Raw genomic sequence first — 6,000 nt, forward strand, 5'->3', positions numbered from 1 at the left:
AAGAATTGTGTAGATGTGTGCTTTCGTTAAGTGTGTGTAATTAATTATTCGATGATGGAATTTTATTTAATGTGTGTTTTGATTAGATACATGTAATTAATTGTGAAGTTGTGTGGAAATGATAGTGTTTGTTATAGTATGTAGATTTTATAGGCAAAATTATGATTGCTTTGTAAATTTTTGCGGGGAATGTAAATAAGTAATTAAATTGGTGACTAGTTTGTAAATTATAGTGTGTTTTGTTTTAAGTTAATTATTTGTGGTTTCAAATTTATAAAATGTGGACTTGTGTGAATATGCGTTTCCATTGAGTGATGAAGTTATGTAAATATACGATTTAATTAGGTGTATAAATTTTAAATTGTAGAATTGTGTGAAATAATATAGTATTAATTATGGTATGTGTATTAATGTAAATAATTTATAAGCAAATTTATGTTTGCTTTGTAGGTTTTAGCGGGAGATATAAATAGTTATTAAATGTGTGACTGGTTTATCAATTACAGAGTGGTGATTTAAGTTAGTTATTGTGGTTTGTATTTTATGAAGTGATGCATTGTGTAAATGTGATGAGTTGTGTAAATGTGTGTTTCTATGAAGTTATGTAAATATACGATTTAATTAGGTGTATAAATTTTAAATTGTAGAATTGTGTGAAATAATATAGTATTAATTATGGTATGTGTATTAATGTAAATAATTTATAAGCAAATTTATATTTGCTTTGTAGGTTTTAGCGGGAGATATAAATAGTTATTAAATGTGTGACTGGTTTATCAATTACAGAGTGTTGGTTTAAGTTAGTTATTGTGGTTTGTATTTTATAAAGTGATGCATTGTGTAAATGTGATGAGTTGTGTAAATGTGTGTTTCTATTACGTGATGAGATTTTGTAAATATGCGTTTTGATTGTATAAATGTATGAGTTTAAATGTAAAGTTGTATAAGGTAATATGATATTAGTTATAGTATGTAATATAGTGTAAGTAATTTATAAGCAAATTAATATTTACTTTGTAGGTTTTTTTTTTTTTTAACTAACGAGAAGCAGAAATGTCGACGAATTGTCCGGACCATGATGCATTAATAAATTTGCGAACGTCAGGAATTAATGGAGGAGGATGTAACACCAAGCGTAAGGAGTATGGGCGTCCCTTCCGAGGTCGCGTGTGTCCATAATTTTGCGAACATTGGTTACAGGGATGAGAGATCCGGGCTCCAGGCAGATGATTATTGTGATAAGATTAAAAATTAGGTGAATTAATTTGTATGTGAATTTAAAAGCCAATAATTTTGTTTATATTTTGATTATGTGGTGAAAATAAAAAGGTTATATAGCCGATGATATACTTGTATGAAAAATGAATTAGTTATTATGTATTGCGGTATTTAAATGCAGTTATGAATGTTGTGTATGGTTATGGATGATTGATTTAAGTAATTTATAATATTTACTGTATGAATGTTTGTCTATTTGTAGCGAGGTTGGGTCCGAATTTCCTGCATCAAGGCGTTTGAGAAGTATCGTTGGGATAAATATATCCGCAATAAATCAATATTTGTCCCGCGTTGCAGCAACATCCAACAGGAAGACAGCAGCCCTGCCATATAACAAAATAGGTGATTGGAACAGGTCACCAAGATGATTTCCAAACTGCAGACGAGATGACAGTAATGTGTACAATCTGGGTCACACGTTGCGTCCAGAAGCAGCATGAGTAATGGCCATTTAGCCATCATTCGATATAAATCCAAAATTGGTGTGAGGACACATAGCGGCAGACAGATCCATGGTGAAGAGCGCAGTATATCATCACAGGTAATACGCAGCGAAAGTTATTTCAAGGCTGAGAAGTCGGAATAATTAGTATTTGGTTAGTAGAGAAGAAAGGCACGTTACCAAATTAACTGGAGAGGTGTGGGTCAGTGTAGCAACCGCACACCCGCACAAAACCAGGCAGTCCCGCAGACGCCAGGTGTGACACCGCTGAAGAGGGACACGTGGCCAACCTAAGCGACCAGTAGCATGGACAAGCAGCTGAGCTAGCTGACACCTCCAGCCGCCGCGACCAAACAGGAGACACGGCCCCCACAGCAACAGGATGACACCAGGCGCGCAAGGACACTTGGAGAAGAAAACACGGCACTATAAAAGCAATACGACAGAGTACTTTCTGTTAAGATTTTCTTTAATTGAGATTATAAAAATTTGTTTAAGCGCAGCGAAAAGCACATTCGTGTCTAGTATGAATAACCCGACTGAGGGTTGAGACAGAAAACATAGGCTATTAAAACTGGATTCTGGGTGTACCAGTGGAAAACTGCCGTTAAAAATAAAGCTCATTAACATAAAGCTCGAAAGACACACTCAAATTGAGCAGAATTAATTTATTAGAGCGGGGCTTAAAACACTTCGCTCATACTGATAGGTTACTCTTTGACAAAAAGAGAATAATATTATAAAGAATAGATAAAGAAAAGAGAGTATATAGGTTATTCATAGTGATAAAGAAGAATTATAGACCCAGGAAATAGAAGAGTTTTGAGCGACCATGGCCAAGAAGCGCTCATTTATATCGCTGCTCGAGGCAGCATATCAGAGCACCAGTCGGCATAACCGCCCATAGATGGTAGAGGGGCGAAGAAGGGCCCAGAATCCAGCTGTATAGAGTAAAAAATTCACACCATACACGGGTCTGGGTCCCTCCAAGCACGAAAAACCTCCATTAGATCAAGGAGCAACATGAATCGAAGACATAGTACAAGGCTATGAAAAGAAATTTTTCGAAGCATACTATGTGATTTAGTGAAATTTAGATGCAAGGTAAATAATTTTGGTATGAATAATAAAATTAAATAATCAAGGATTGCAGGTTGCTCAATTGACCATAGGAAGTTTAACAATGTTATGTTAAACATACTAAAATGTAGGTAACATAACAAATTTTTATACAAATACATGCCGCACAGAACCAAACTGGCCAGCAGACAAGATCAGGCGACAGAAGTTTAAGATAGGGAAAAAACATACTGGCAAAATCGAAGTTCTGTAATAAATACAAAATAATTGTTGGACAAGTTCGCGACTGAGACATGATGTGCACAGTTACCATGCAGTCGGCGAATCTAATCCACAATAATTCAGCGTATAAGTGTATAAAGTTTATCAGAATTTAAATTACTGATGTAGTGTTGCCGTGGTATACACCGGCACTCCACACGAGACAGAACAACGTTGACAATGCGTAAGAACATAGGAGCGAAAAGAATGTCAACACGCCGTATTTCAGAGCGAAGAAGAAGGTTGGCGGTAAATTTGAAAAATTCTGAGTTTACTTTAGATGTAGAAAAAATCGAGTAGATAAAGGAAATACTACATGAGGTGAAAAAATTAATTAATTAGAGTTGTATTTGTATAATTTATTTAGTAGCTGCAGAGAGTTGCAATAAAAATATTACAATAAAAAGTTGCCCGCGATGAAAAAAGGGGAAATGAAAGCTCTGACTTGTAGGCGTGTGAAAAGAACGACAATACTTTAAATAAGGGAGACAGAAATAAGACACTCGTGAGAGAATAAACGGAGAGCATTTTAGTATAAGAGTTCCAGCAAGCGTGTAAATAGGTGAATGACCTAGGCGAGCGTGAATTGAAGCTAGAAAAGTGGGATAGGTCAGTAATGCGCCTCATATACGCAGTGTGAATAATAAAGCAAACATATGTTAAAAGCTCTAAGGCGTGTATATCAGAAAAGTGCTTCGTATGCGTAATGTAAAGATGTGTGTGTAGTACGTATGCAGAACCCATTGAGCGCAGTATTGCAGTGCAGCATGTATACTACTAAGAATAGCCTACTTTATGTAGTGGCTGTTTAGTTTTAGTAGTGGTCAGGTGGACAGATAAGTAAAGTATAATATATTAATTGTGATGAAAGTAACTATGAAAAATAATAAGAAAGTATTATCAGATTTATACACCGAAAGTGTAGAAAAATGAAATTATAAAATTTCATGTAATTAAATAAACGTATAGATGTAATTATACCATATATGTATGCTTAATGCATAATAAGAGTATAAATATAATAGGAAATGACTGATATAGAGAATTTATTGGAAAACATTGGGTGGAGGGACTCTGTCTGATAAATTCTTAGGTCGATAGCGATTTGGTGGACCATTACCAGGTGCTAAAGAAAGTAATCCCCGAACGAGGACATTTTCATGCGTACGAATTTTTTCCTTATATCTGCTCGCATGGAGATTAATTTGATCCCAAACCGTAGCAATGTTAAAAGCATTATGAATATCGGAGTTTCTCACGAATGGAGTAGCGTTTGTACAGCGACGTAAAGTAGAATTTTGTATGGTTTGAATTTTTCTAATATGAACATCTGCGGCACAGCCCCATAGTTCAATTCCATATTTGTATGATGGCGCAATAATCTGATTATAAATAAGCAATTTATTTCGAATGCTGAGGCGAGAACGTGAGTTTAGAAGCCAATTATATTTACGTACTTAGTTATAAGTGACGATCTAATAGTACCAATATGACTGTTCCATAATAGTTTTCTATCTAGTTTTAAGCCCAGATATACGACTGATGATTTCAATGGTATGACTACATTATCTAATCTTACGTCGGACATACGGAGATTCCGCCATGTAAAGTGCATGTGGGATGATTTCCTACAGTTTATCTTGATATTCCAAGACCTTGCCCAGTTGGGAAAAGGTGACGAGAATGGAAATTATCATTAGACTGACGCATACAGAAGCATTAGCGTCGCTGAATAATATTGCAGTATCATCCGCATATGTGGCAATGAGTGATCTACTACGACAAAGTCTAGGAAGTTGCGGAGTTGGCATGTCACTAACAAAGACATTATAGAGGGTAGGTGCGAGGATGCTTCCCTGCGGGACACCGGCTCGAATTTGACGTACAGATGAAAAGCTACCCCTCTCTTTAACACGAAGGAGCGATTTGATAAATAGGAAACGAAAAGCTCGTATAATGATTGGGGGCAATATCGCTTTTAGTTTAAATAGAAGGCCGCCCGCTATGCCACACACGATCGAATGCCTGTTCAATATCAAGAAAAACAGCCGAGGTATATTGGTAACGGTCAAAAGTACAATGACATGATTCACAATGCGATGTACTTGCTGGATAGTACTATGCTCCTTACGGAAGCCAAACTGGTGATCAGGTATAGTATTACTAAAATCAAGAATATCGTATAATCGGACGGACATGACAATTTCGACTAGTTTGGAAAGAGCGGGTAGTAAACTAATAGGTCTATAGTCTTTTAATTGACTTAGGGAACGACCAGACTTGGGTATCATGGTAACAGCTGCGCATTACCAGCATGATGGAAAATATCGCAGCCTCAGCATAACGTTAAAGAGTTTAACTAAAAACATGATAGCCCTTTGAGGCAGGCAACGTAAAATTTGGTTAGTAATATTATCTAAGCCGGGGGCTTTTTTTGATCTTTAAACTTGCTATGTGATTTGTTAATTCAGACGGACTGACATGACGGATGGGAACGGGTGATGCAGTTACAGCAGAGTTATCATCGATTGTATTTAATACATGTTCTGTTTGCGCACTAGAGGCAAAATCTAGTGGAGTGAAGCGAGCTTCCAATTCGTTAGCAAAAGCCTCGGCAACTTCCAAGGGCGCAGTGCACCAATTGCCAGCGGCCATCCTTAATAGGAGCGACCATATGAGGCTGTGTTTTAAGGTGTTTAGTGGCGCGCCACAGGTTTTAAAACCACCTTTTTTGGACGGATCGGCGTTTTGTAAAATAAAATTAAAGTGATCCGCTCGAATTCGTCTAAGGAAGTTGGAAAGTATGCGTTGAAACAAATAGCCAATCCGATTTGTGAACTGGAGATCGAGAGCGAGTATAAAGTTTTCTCAATTGACGTTTTAGGCGAGCCAGCTCGAGGGCTTCGGCTTTTAAAGGAGGCCGATAAAATATTTGATGA

This window comes from Scaptodrosophila lebanonensis, unplaced genomic scaffold (genome assembly GCF_003285725.1).
Source record: "Scaptodrosophila lebanonensis strain 11010-0011.00,11010-0021.00 unplaced genomic scaffold, SlebRS2 tig00000264-arrow-arrow-pilon, whole genome shotgun sequence".
NCBI lineage: Eukaryota > Metazoa > Arthropoda > Insecta > Diptera > Drosophilidae > Scaptodrosophila > Scaptodrosophila lebanonensis.